Genomic DNA, 14,418 nt, shown 5'->3' with positions numbered 1-14,418 from the left:
TCAGTGTGGCCCAGGGAGTGGTCAGTGTGGTCCAGGGAGAGGTCAGTGTGGTCCAGAGAGATGTCAGTGTGGTCCAGAGAGTGGTCAGTGTGGTCCAGAGAGAGGTCAGTGTGGTCCAGGGAGAGGTCAGTGTGGTCCAGGGAGAGGTCAGTGTGGTCCAGAGAGATGTCAGTGTGGTCCAGAGAGTGGTCAGTGTGGTCCAGAGAGAGGTCAGTGTGGTCCAGAGAGAGGTCAGTGTGGCCCAGAGAGATGTCAATGTGGTCCGGGGAGAGGACAGTGTGGTCCAGAGTGTGGTCAGTGTGGCCCCGGGAGAGGTCAGTGTGGTCCAGAGAGAGGTCAGTGTAGTCCAGGGAGAGGTCAGTGTGGTCCGTGGAGAGGTCAGTGTGGTCCAGGGAGAGGTCAGTGTGGTCCTGAGCGATGTCAGTGTGGTACGTGGAGAGGTCAGTGTGGTCCAGAGAGTGGTCAGTGTGGCCCCGGGAGAGGTCAGTGTGGTCCAGAGAGAGGTCAGTGTGGTCCAGGGAGATGTCAGTGTGGTCCGTGGAGAGGTCAGTGTGGTCCAGGGAGAGGTCAGTGTGGTCCAGGGAGAGGACAGTGTGGTCCAGAGAGAGGTCAGTGTGGTCCAGGGAGAGGTCAGTGTGGTCCAGGGAGAGGTCAGTGTGGTCCAGAGAAATGTCAGTTTGGTCCAGAGAGTGGTCAGTGTGGCCCAGGGAGTGGTCAGTGTGGTCCAGGGAGAGGTCAGTGTGGTCCAGAGAGATGTCAGTGTGGTCCAGAGAGTGGTCAGTGTGGTCCAGAGAGAGGTCAGTGTGGTCCAGGGAGAGGTCAGTGTGGTCCAGGGAGAGGTCAGTGTGGTCCAGAGAGATGTCAGTGTGGTCCAGAGAGTGGTCAGTGTGGTCCAGAGAGAGGTCAGTGTGGTCCAGAGAGAGGTCAGTGTGGCCCAGAGAGATGTCAATGTGGTCCGGGGAGAGGACAGTGTGGTCCAGAGTGTGGTCAGTGTGGCCCCGGGAGAGGTCAGTGTGGTCCAGAGAGAGGTCAGTGTAGTCCAGGGAGAGGTCAGTGTGGTCCGTGGAGAGGTCAGTGTGGTCCAGGGAGAGGTCAGTGTGGTCCTGAGCGATGTCAGTGTGGTACGTGGAGAGGTCAGTGTGGTCCAGAGAGAGGTCATTGTGGCCCCGGGAGAGATCCGTGTGGTCCAGAGAGAGCTCAGTGTGGTCCAGGGAGTGGTCAGTGTGGTCCGTGGAGAGGTCAGTGTGGTCTTGGGAGAGGTCAGTGTGGTCCGGGGAGAGGTCATTGTGGTCCGGGGCGAGGTCAGTGTGGTATTGAGAGAGATACATGGGGTCCAGAGAGAGGTCAGTGTGGTCCGGGAAGATGTCAGTGTGGTCCAGAGGCGGTCAGTGTGGTCCAGAGAGAGGTCAGTGTGTCCAGAGAGAGGTCAGTGTGGCCCCGGGAGAGGTCAGTGTTGTCCCGGGAGAGATCAGTGTGGTCCAGAGAGAGCTCAGTGTGGTCCAGGGAGAGGTCATTGTGGTCCGTGGAGAGGTCAGTGTGGTCCAGGGAGAGGTCAGCGTGGTCCTGAGAGAGGTCAGTGAGGTCCGGGGAGCGGTCAGTGTGGTCCGTGGGGAGGTCAGTGAGGTCCGGGGAGAGGTCAGTGTGGACCGGGGAGAGGTCAGTGTGGTCCGGGGAGAGGTCAGTGTGGTCCAGAGGCGGTCAGTGTGGTCCAGGGAGAGGTCAGAGTGGTCCTGATAGAGGTCAGTGCGGTCCAGGGAGAGGTCAGTGTGGCCCCGGGAGAGGTCAGTGTGGTCCAGAGAGAGGTCAGTGTGGTCCAGAGAGAGGTCAGTGTGGTCCCGAGAGAGGTCAGTGTGGTCCAGAGAGAGGTCAGTGTGGTCCAGGGAGAGGTCAGTGTGGTCCAGAGAGAGGTCAGTGTGGTCCAGAGAGAGGTCAGTGTGACCCAGAGAGAGGTCAGTGTGGTCCAGAGTGAGGTCAGTGTGGCCCAGAGAGAGGTAAATGTGGTCCGGGGAGAGGACAGTGTGGTCCAGAGAGAGGTCAGTGTCGTCCGGCGAGAGGTCAGTGTGGTCTAGAGAGAGGTCAGTGTTATCCGGGGAGAGGTCAGTGTGGCACAGAGAGAGGTCAGTGTGGTCCGGGGAGAGGTCAGTGTGGTCCGTGGAGAGGTCAGTGTGGTCCGGGGAAAGGTCAGTGCGGTCCGGGGAGAGGTCAGTGTGGTCCGTGGAGAGGTCAGTGTGGTCCGGGGAAAGGTCAGTGCGGTCCGGGGAGAGGTCAGTGTGGTCCAGAGAGAGATCATTGGGGTCCAGAGAGAGGTCAGTGTGGTCCGGGGAGAGGTCAATGTGGTCCAGAGGTGGTCAATGTGGTCCTGAGGGAGGTCAGTGTGGTCCTGAGAGAGGTCAGTTTGGTCCAGAGAGAGGTCAGTGTGGTCCTGAGAGAGGTCAGTGTGGTCCAGAGAGAGTTCAGTGTGGTCCAGAGGTGGTCAGTGTGGCCCAGAGAGAGGTCAGTGTGGCCCCGGGAGTGGTTAGTGTGGTCGAGAGACAGGTCAGTGTGGTCGAGGGAGAGGTCAGTGTGGTCCGGAGAGAGGTCAGTGTGGTCTGGGGAGAGGTCAATGTGGTCCGGGGAGAGTGCAGTGTGGTCCGGGGAGAGGTCAGTGTGGTCCAGGGAGAGGTCAGTGTGGTCCTGAGAGAGGTCAGTGAGGTCCGGGGAGCGGTCAGTGTGGTCCGTGGAGAGGTCAGTGAGGTCTGGGAAGAGGTCAGTGTGGTCCGTGGAGAAGTCAGTGTGGTCCGGGGAGAGGTCAGTGTGGTCCTGAGAGAGATCAATGGGGTCCAGTGAGAGGTCAGTGTGGTCCGGGGAGAGGTCAGTGTGGTCCTGAGAGAGATCAATGGGGTCCAGTGAGAGGTCAGTGTGGTCCGTGGACAGGTCAGTGTGGTCCAGAGGTGGTCAGTGTGGTCCAGGGAGAGCTCAGTGTGGTCCTGAGAGAGGTCATTGCGGTCCAGGGAGAGGTCAGTGTTGCCCTGGGAGAGGTCAGTGTGGTCCAGAGAGAGGTCAGTGTGGTCCAGAGAGAGGTCAGTGTGGTCCAGGGAGAGGTCAGTGTGGTCCAGGGAGAGGTCAGTGTGGTCCAGAGAGATGTCAGTGTGGTCCAGAGAGAGGTCAGTGTGGCCCAGAGATAGGTCAGTGTGGTCCAGAGAGAGGTCAGTGTGGCCCACAGAGATGTCAATGTGGTCCGGGGAGAGGACAGTGTGGTCCAGAGAGAGGTCAGTGTGGTCCCGGGAGAGGTCAGTGTGGTCCAGGGAGAGGTCAGTGTGGTCCAGAAAGAGGTCAGTGTGGTCCAGAGAGACGTCAATGTGGTCCAGAGAGAGATCAGTGTGGCCCAGAGAGAGGTCAGTGTGGTCCAGAGAGAGGTCAGTGTTGTCCCAAGAGAGGTCAGCGTGCTCCAGAGAATGGTCAGTGTGGTCCGGGGAGAGGTCATTGTGTTCCAGAGAGCGGTCAGTGTGGTCCCGGGAGATGTCAGTGTGGTCCGGAGAGAGGTCAGCGTTACTCAGGGTCTGGAGGGGAATTTGGATGTGGGGGGGGGCGTGTGCTGGGGGTATTGTGATGGCATGTGAGGGGGCCGAGAAAGTTTGGATGGTGGGGAGCTAGTTTGCTGGTAGGGAGGGGTAGAGATTTCTGAGCAAGCAGAAAGATAGGAAGGGGGGATCTTTTGGGGTGAAGGAAGGCGTAGGGTACATGTAGGGAGGGATGGATTTTGAGGAAGATTGGAGGGAGGAAAATCTAGAGGGAAAGTGAAAATTTGGTGGGGAGGTAAGGAGGGAGTTGTAACAGGTTGTGTTGCTGGAGGGTGGGGCAGAGTTTGGAAGGAGGGAGAAGCTCGAGGGAGGGAGTATGGAGACAGAGTTTTGAAGAATGAAAAGTCTTTAGGAATAGGGAGCCTGGAGGGAGGGAGGTGGTGAGTTGAGAGTTTGGAAGAAGGGGGCAGAATTTAGACCTTTAGATTTGGGAAATATGTGGCTGGGGTGTGTAGACACTCAGACTAAAATGAGTTCAGAATGAATGGGGATCAGGTGGTGCTTTCAAGCACATACTGTAGAGCAGAACAATTTATTTTGGATGAAATGAGAAGCTGAGTAAATTAGATATTATTAAAGTTAGTCATTTCCATGTATTTTTCAATGCAGGTTTCTGACCATATTTGATAGCTTTGAGCGCCTTGGAATGAAAAGAGTGACAATGACAGACCTGAAGGGGAGTAGATCTGAGGAGAGGGAAATGTTCGCAATAGCAGCTAACATTGGGGGGTGGGGGGTGCAGGAAAGGATGTTGGTTAGTCAACAGTTTGATGGGAATAGTGTTCGGGAGGAGGGTCTCATCAGAAAAATGAACCCAGGGCAGGCATGGGGGAGATAGGAGAGAAGGTACAGACAGGCACAAAGTCAAGGCTCAGGCAGGGGAATCTTTGCAGCAATTTGGCCTGTTGGGTTGGTGGAAGAGAGGAATGTGTCAGAGGCAACTGAATGCATGGTTTCAGCCTTCGTAAAAAAAAAAGTCTGTGAGGTCCTTACACTTGCTGTTGGAAATGAAAATGGGAAAGACAGAGGAGAGATGTTTGAACAGATGGTTTGCAGTAGAACTGAAACCAGGATTGTCTTTGCAAGACAGCATGATGCTAGATTAGTGAACAGTTTTTGCATAGTATGTCTGTGTGTATTTGTGTGTGCGCGCGAATATGTATCTATGTGTATATGTGTATGCATATGCATATGTGTATAAATGTTACCCAATAGTCCTTTGTGTGGCCAAGCCCGATATAGCGATGAAAGGCTAAGCCAATTATTTTCCAAAAATCTGTGATCTTACACATGTGCACACATAACTACTCATATATGCACACACATAGTTTTTAAAAATCCAAAATGTTTATTGTGCTTATCCACCCCCCCCCCCCCCCCCCACCACACACACACACACACACACACACACACACACACCGCCTCCACAGACAGGGCACCTGCCATTTGTTCTTAAGGTTTTGCTTTCACTGATATTAACACATTTTGCGATCTCACTTTATGCAACTATCAGAACCTGCTACAGTCCTTCACACTACCGGTAATAGTTCCTTTCTCTTGTGCCCAAAACATCTTTGTCCACTCTTTCCTCGCTCCCACTTATCACTGACCTTCCACTTTGCTCCATCTGTCCCAACCCTCTTAAATAGAATAAAATCCATCACATTAAGGGAAGCACGGTAGCACAAGTGGATAGCACTGTGGCTTCACAGCGCCAGGGTCACAGGTTCAATTCCCCGCTGGGTCACTGTCTGTGCGGAGTCTGCACGTTCTCCGCGTGTCTGCGTGGGTTTCCTCTGGGTGCTCCGGTTTCCTCCCACAGTCCAAAGGCGTGCAGGTTTGGTGGATTGGCTATGATAAATTGCCCTTCGTGACCAAAAATGTTCGAAGGGGTTATTGGGTTATGGGGATAGGATGGAAGTGAGGGCTTAAGTGGACCTCGATGGATCTCCTTCTGCACTGTATGTCCTATGTTCACATTCCCTCCTCTATTTAGTTCTGAAGTAGAGTCATACAGACTTTGAATGTTAGCTCTGTTTTTCTCTCCACAGATACTGCCACTCTTTACATTTTCCCATAATTTTTGGTTTCAAATGCAAACTCTGCATTATTTTACTTTTATTATTATATAAACATTCATTGACACATGCACATTCATACACACATACATATTCATACACTTTCATTCACACATATGCACACATACATATTCATACACACATACACATACATATTCATCCACACATACATCCACACATGCATACATATTCATGTACACATACATATTCATCCACATGCACACATACATATATATTGATGCACACATACATATACATACATATTCATCCACACATATACACACATGCATATTCATCCACACATATACATGCATACATATTCACACGCACATTCATATATAAACACACACACATAATCACACACATATAAACATGCATACATATTCATGCATACATGCACATAGACACACACATGCACATTCATACACACACACATTCATGCACATGTAATACACATACATATTCATACACACATACATATACATACATATTCATGCACACATGCAACTATATGTACATATTCATGCACACATATACATACACACATACTGAGACACCCATACACATACACGTACACATACAAATACACATATTCATACACACGCACAAACAGAAGCAAATTCACCCACACATAGACATGTACACATGCAAACATATGTATACACAAATGCACATACAAACATATTCATACACACATACTGACACACATACATATTCATACACATATACACATACATACGACACACACATACACATAAACACAAATGCATATGTACATATATACGTATTCATACAGACACACACACACATACATATTGATACACACATAGACACACATACAGACACACACACATACATATTGATACACACATAGACACACATACAGACACACACACATACATATTGATACACACATAGACACACATACAGACATGCACACATACATATTCATACACATATAGACATCATATATATTCATACACATACGTACATATTGATACAGACATACAATACATACATATTCATGCACACACATACAGACTTGCACATATACATATCCACATATACACATACATACATATTCATAAACACATCCACACACATACATACATATCATACACATACACATTCATACACATATACATGCACATATACATACATATACATAGATAGTTATACACACATACACATATTCATATTCACACATGTATACTGACACACGCGTATATTTATCCACACATACATGCATTTTCATCCACACATGCACACATACATACATATTCATACACCCTTACACATAAATGCATATTCATCCACACATGCACACACATGTATATTCATACACACATATATACATATTTATACACACATATATAAGCGCACATAAATAATCACACACACACATATACACATGCATACATATTCACGCTCACATGTGCATATAGACACACATATTCACACATTTATGCACATGCATACACATAATCATGCACATCTGCACATATGCATTTTCATACCCACATAGACAAACACATACATATTTGTACACATATACATAATCATACGCGCATATACATCCATACATATTCAGACACCCATACACATATACACACACACACATTCATATTGATGCACACATACACATATGTTCATACACATACATACACACATAAATACAAATTCAATTTTCTCTATTGGGAGAAGGTGATGGGTTCTACAATAGTTGGGGTTCGCTTATTTTGCATTTTGGAGAGTTGGTTACCGTTGACTGTTGAGGGAGATGCACGGCAAAATGAGGGGTATGGGGATGGGACCTTTATGTGTTGGGGGGTTGTATTTGTTGTAAATTGTAAACATGTTGAAAATTTTAAATTAAAATACTTTAAAAAAATACAAATTCACACACAGACACCTATACACACATTAGTGCACACATTCACATACAAGCATACATATTCATACACACATACACAGTCATATATATTCATACACACATGCACATAAATACATTAACACACACATATGCATATACACATACATATTCATACACACATACATATATACACGTACATGCATATTCATGCATGCATACATATACATATGCACATACACATTTACAATTACATTCATATTCACACACATACATATACACAGACATACATTTTTACACCAAAATACATACACACACACATATTCATATTTGCATACCTATTATACACATATATACACACAAACATGTTCATGCACACATACATGTATACACATATACATATTTATGCTCACAGTTACACCAACATTCATGCACACATACAAATAATATAGATAATACAGGCACATACATAGACCATACATGCTGATACAGACACATTCACACACACACACACACATCCATACAATTACAGCAAATAGAATCCTGATTCATTTTTGAATTGTATAGGATGCTGCAGGTCTTGTTCACAAACATAGGAGTGGGAGCGAAGCAACGGGAGTTTTCAATAGGGGAAAGGAAACCTTGTTGTATTTCCTCCTGCTTTCCTTGAGAACCTGGCACACTGGGAGGGAAATACAATCCTTTCACCTTTGTTTTTAACATATTTTAGCAAAAACTAACCTGCTTGGCTTTTCCTTTGTTTCACTGTCTTTTAGAAAAGCAAGCAATGCCATTGATACAGGTGGATTGTTCTTACCAATGTGGCATTCATCATCATCTCATTCAATTTTACCTATCAGATGTGGCACAGTGGTAGTATCTTGCCTCTGAGTCAGAAGGTCACGGGGTTATTTCCTACCTCAGAGACTTGCCCTGAACATCGTTAGGACAGATTAGCTTGCCATAATCCCATTTCTGCTCTTGGGATCTTGCTGTGCACAGATTGGCAGCAGCATTTCATTGAACACAACAGCGACTGGCTCTGCTTCAAAAGCGCTTGAGAGGCTGTACAGAGCTTTGGGATATCCTTAGGTGGTGAAGAGGTCTATGCAAATGTGAGTCTGTCTTTCCCTATATGTGTTTGCATTTATATTATGCCTTGTCAAAACTCTTTCTATTTATTACTCAGAGAAGGCAAAAAAATAAATCACTTGTTTGTAAAGCCCATTGTATTATATGGCATTCAGCAGCATGCAAATAGGTATCCCACAGCTGGTGACAGCAAATGCACTAATCGCCAGTTATATGAACCGTAGAGGGGGAATTCCATTCAAAGTATTGGGAATCTGCTTCCATATTCTGGAGGCTTGTAGTTTGTTGTTAGGTTTGACGCTTATTTAGGAGAAGAACATTTAAAAAACTCCTTCAACAACCCACCCTAACAAAGTGAAAACCTGGATGGAGGTCTGACAAAAAGAGGGTTTCTCCTCTTTTAGGTTTGAAATGTTTGAAGTTTGGTTTTCCGAAAACATTGCATCATTTGCCTCTGTCTGTAGCGAGACAGTGTCCCTGGTACCACGCCTAGACTGACTGGCTGGTGATAAACATCGAACTCTGCGGGGAACAAAAACAAGCTTTGTAGTTGTGGAAGAAATAAAATTTTTCAAAGTTTGAGTATTATTCCCGGTTATTATGACTTGAAGCATTAATAGCAAGATGTATTTTGGGTTTTTTGGAATTAGGGAAGGTTTTGACATGTTCTCTGATGGATTCGGCATGTCCATGGACAATTGGACACATATCAAAACACATGCCAGGGAATTCCTTGGACTGGGTTCCTTCAGGACTGTACATAGGATTGACAACGTGCCTTGGATATATATCTGGAGGCTTCATCACATAACCACCCACACACGCCTGGTCAACTAAAGCATAAAGCCTCACTTTGCACTGCCTTCCCCGTCAATTGGAAAATAAACAGACTGTTCATTGCCTTATTGGATGATTCTTCACCATTAATCAAATAGTTTTTTCCCCCTTACTCCATTACAACAGAGGCATTCAATTAAAATATTAAAAAGAGCTCAAAATATATCTAAGGGTTCCCCTGGATTTTGATTTTCAGTTCAGCACAATTTAAAAATAAGGGGTGGGATTCTCCATCGGCTGACGCTGGAATTGGGAAATGTGATTGGGCACAGAATCGGTTCCAATGACAACATCGTGGCGGATGCCGATTTCCCACCAAATCGCAATTCTCCGTTGCCTCAATAGCGGAGTCAATGTGCTCCGGAACGCACGTACAGTAAACATGTCTGCTTTTCATTAGCGGGACCGCCCCGGTATTCTCCCAGGTCTCCACCTCCGATGGGCCGAATTCCCAACAACAAGGTTCACCTGTGCTTTTACAAATCGTGAAACCAGCATCGTGACTGATGAGGGAGGGAGAGGAGTTGGACACAGAGAGGTGCGACTGTGGGCTGCAGGTCTTGACACTCGCTGGGCTGGATGGGGTGTGGAAGGGGAAGGGCACTGCCAGAGCCTGGGGAACGGGGGGGTGACTGGGAAATGGGCCATGTGGCCGGGGTGACCCCCTATGAGACAGAGGCAGTGTCCAGGCCGGGCTGTCATTTCCGGGGCCTGCAATGCAGCCATATTGCTGTGCCTCCCACTGACCAGCACCTTGGCCCCTATTCTGCAGAGTGACACTGGCCATATAATAATAATAATCCTTATTAGTATCCCAAGTAGACTTACATTAATACTGCAATGAAGTTACAGCCCAAGAAGGAGCAGGTGTAAAGTATGCATGAGGCCTCATGTGTACAGGCTGCACCTGTCATTCGAGGACATGCCATCTGGGCATGCCATCGAAGACTCCGGCTGAGCAGGGGGACAGTGCGACAGTTCTGCCAGCTCATGGCACACCTGGCACGGTGGGGGAATGGGGGAGGACACCTGCTCCCGGTGGCTGTCAAGGTGACGGTCGCCCTGAACCTTTATGCCACGGGGTCTTCCAGGCGCTGAGTGGGGACCTGTCCAGGACCTAACAAACCTCAGTGCACAGGTGCATCCACACCGTCTCGGACGCACAATACATCCATTTCAATATGGACCGAGCCCACCGGCGTTCGCCGGCACCGCTGATGAGCCTCTGGTCAAGGGGGTGATCAACAGCGTGCAGGTCACCCTATGAGCATCTGAAGATGACAGGCCACTCTACACAAACCAAAATGGGTTCCACTCGATGAACTTGCAGCTGATGTATGATCATCAGCTGTGCATTATGCACGTCAGTACCCGATACCAGGGCAGTGTGCACGACTCCTCCAGCTTGGCACACTTGACGATTCCTGACATGTTCGAGACGCCCCTCCCCGGCTGTGGGTTTGGCTTCAGGATGACAGGGGTTATCCACTCTGGCCATGACTAATGACGCCTATCCGAAGGCCACAGACTGACGCCGAGACCCGCTATAACAATGTACATGAAGCGAGCAGGAGTGTGATCAATTAGTGCTTTGGCATCCTGAAGATGCGGTTCAGTTGCCTGGACCGCTCTGGAAGGTCGCCCGCATCGTGGTGCCCTGCTGCGTCCTCCAGACCATCGCACAGCAGAGGGGCGACGTGCTGGTGGAGGAGGATGAACACTAAGGCTTGTCCAATGAGGAGGATGTGGGGGAGGGTAAGGGTGGACAGGTCATGGGGCCCAGGCAGGCACACACGACGCTCTGATTGCCTCAAGGTTCACTAACTAGGAAGGAGGGGGAACTGACCATGGGCATGGACACCAACCCAGAGACACTCAACTCGGTTGACCAGCCCCCCTACCCCCCCCCCCCCCCACCACGCACCCCACCCCTTTCTGGCAATGCCCCCACCCCAGCGTGGTGCCACCCTGTTCTACATGCCGTGCACCAGATGCGGCAGTCACAGGAGGGGGGAGTCTGAGGTGCTGCAGTGTTACAAACCTCCCCTGCGGTAGTCGCTGGCACGGGCCCAATCATCCCCTGCTCCCTTGGGGTGCCCAATGAACCCCGGGTTACTCCATGGGATGGGGGTGCAAGCGAAGCTATTCCCTGAGGTTCCCCTGCCATCTGGCACTGCCAGTCCTGGAGGCTCACTCTGGTCTCGAGCACGTTCGCGGCCATGGAGCACAGGGAGTGGACCATCTCCATCTGGGACTGCGCCACATCGCTCTGGGACTGTGCCACCACCTTCTGGGTCTGTGTCACATCAGCACCATCTCCCTCTGGGACTGGGAACCTCCTTCTATATCTGCACCACGTCAGCCAGTGCCTGGGCAATGCACCTTCTGGGGCTGTGTCACGTCAGCCAGTGACTGCATCATCTCCCTCTGGAACTGGGAACCTCCTTCTGTGTCTGCATCAAGTAAGCCAGTGTCTGGGCAATGCCGCCGCCGATAGCAGCCATAGACTGCTGTGACTTGGCTACGCTCAGGAGCGCCACTGCGATGACCAGGTGGCTCTGGCACATGGCTGCCTGTGAGAGGGCAATCCTGTCCTGGGCCTCGGCCAGCACCTGCACAGAATGCCCCAGGCCTTGGACATGCTGATCCATAGCCAAAAACATCACGCCCAATGCCTCCACCGCAGACGCCACCCGTACGGTGTTGGCCTGGGTGGCAAGCATGTCGGCACCACCTCCTGCTCATGCATACGTTGGACTCCTCCACCTGTTCCTGCAGGTGCTGGTTGCTCGGCAACAACCCCTCCTGCAGTCCCTGGCTCTGCAACATTATCTCCACAATCGATGGGACTGTCCATTCCAGAAGCTTGAAACCCACCTGGATGGCAGATAGTCCCTGGGGATGGCCCGCCCTCTGACCTTCCGGCCCCTCGTGTGTTCCTACCTCCACCTGCTATACCGGATCAGCTGTGTGATGTGCACCAGATTGTGTCGCACATTACCCAACCGAGGTGAGTGTCTCTGGGATGGCGGAGGGTGTTGGAGATAGCTGTGACGGGATATCCGTGACATCTCCGGACTCAAGCACCGTAGTGTCGAGGGTCTTGCATAAATTGCTGCCGTCCATGCTGCTGTCCTCATCACTTCTCATTGCACGGGGGCTGTGGGGGGGAGAGGGTGTGCTCAGGCTGAGGCACTGGCTGGGGGTGGGGGACACCAGCTGGACCTGTATCACCACCAGCAGGTCCTGCAAGACACAATACAAGATGCATGATTAGACGCAGGCTGGGGCGGGGGGGGTGGGGGTGGGGGGGGGGGGGGGGGGAGGAGAGGGGGGGGGGAGTAGTGGGGATGGTGGGGTTGAGAGTGGTGTGAGGTGAGGGTGGTATGGGGGTGAGGGTGGGTGAGGATGAAGTGGGGCTGAGAGTGAGGGTGAGGGTGGGGGAGAGGGTGGTATGGGGTGAGGGTGGGTGAGGATGGTGTGGGGGTGAGAGTGGGGATGAGGGTGGGGTGGTGTTGCCGGGAGCAGGGGGTTGACACACGTGTCACGGGGAACCACACCTCAGCAGTGTCTCACTTCCTCGCCCGCAACCGACCGGTTATGGGCGGCCTTCTCCTGGGGGCTTGGGGGAAACAGGAAATGCAGTGTTAGACAGTCCGTTGAATGGCCAGGGCTACCAGCCATTGCAGTTGGTATGGGTGCCGGCATGTGCTGCAAGGTTGGGGGTTTGGTCACATTCTGGGTGGGGGTGGGGAGTCGGGTTACTGGTGGGGGCCGAGGGTTAGTGCCAGGGCACAGTGCTGCCTACTCACCCTGGCTGCCCTGAGGAGGATGTACAGTTTTTTCCGGCACTGCTGGCTGGTCTAGATGGTTTGCTGATGGCCCTGACCGCATCTGCAGCTGGCAGGCTCCTTCCGGGACCGGGGTACAGGGTGGCTCGCCTCTTCTCCACCACGTCCAGGAGGGTCTCCAGCTCGGCGTCCGAGAAATGGGGTGCCACTCACTGCCATCTTGTTGGCTGGGATGGTGTGTGTGTGGAGTGCAGCGTGTATATGCGACTGCAGCTTGTCAGCCTCCTGAATCGCGGACCCGGCGAATCCCGCACTGTTTCTCATTGGAATCGATTGTGTTCCACCTGGTGCCAGTGTCAGCCTGCCAAGTGTCTCGGAATCAGTCCAGTGTGCCGCCAGTTTTGCTGTCGTGGGATTCCATGAATTCTGCCCAGGTGTCAACACTTAGTCTCAGGAATGCAGAATCCAGCCGAATTAGCCTCCCATTTCGGATGGGGATGAGAATAATTTTTTCTCTCAAAGAATCGTGTATCTCTGGAAGTCTGTTCACCAGAGCTCAGTGGAGGCAGGGTCATTTAATATTTTTAAGGCAGAGATAGATAGATTCTTGACTGACAAGGGAGTAGGTAGGAATGTGGAATTGAGTCCACAGTCAGATCGGCCATTATCCTATTGAATGACGGGAGCAGGTTGAGGGGCTGAGTGGCCTAAATGTTTCTGGAGGCTTCAGGGCAATTCTGGTAAAAAGTCTCCTTCTGAGTTCAGGGGCCACGGCTGCAACAACCCTAAACATTGCAACTCACAGTCATAGAATCCCTCCAGTGCAGAAGGAGTCCAATCAGCCCATCATGTCTGCATCAACCCTCTGAAAGAGCATTCTACCCAGGCCCACTCCCCTGCCCTAACACTGTAACCCCATCTAACCTGCACATCCTTGGACAGTAAGGGGCAATTTATCATGGCCAATCCACCTAACCTGCACGTCTTTGGACTGTGGAAGGAAACCGGAGCACCCGGAGGAAACCCACGCACACACGGGGAGAAAGTGCAAACTCCACACAGGCGGTCATCCGAGGCCGGAATCGAACCCGGCTCCCTGGTGCTAACCACTGTGCCACCGTGCTGCCCTACCTTTGGTTCTGCCCAAAACCTATTTGTGTTCCACTGCAATAAATTGTTTGCGATTGAGT

Source organism: Scyliorhinus torazame, chromosome 16 (assembly GCF_047496885.1).
Source record: "Scyliorhinus torazame isolate Kashiwa2021f chromosome 16, sScyTor2.1, whole genome shotgun sequence".
Classification (NCBI taxonomy): Eukaryota; Metazoa; Chordata; class Chondrichthyes; order Carcharhiniformes; family Scyliorhinidae; genus Scyliorhinus; species Scyliorhinus torazame.
Note: the sequence above shows the minus strand (reverse complement) of the source record.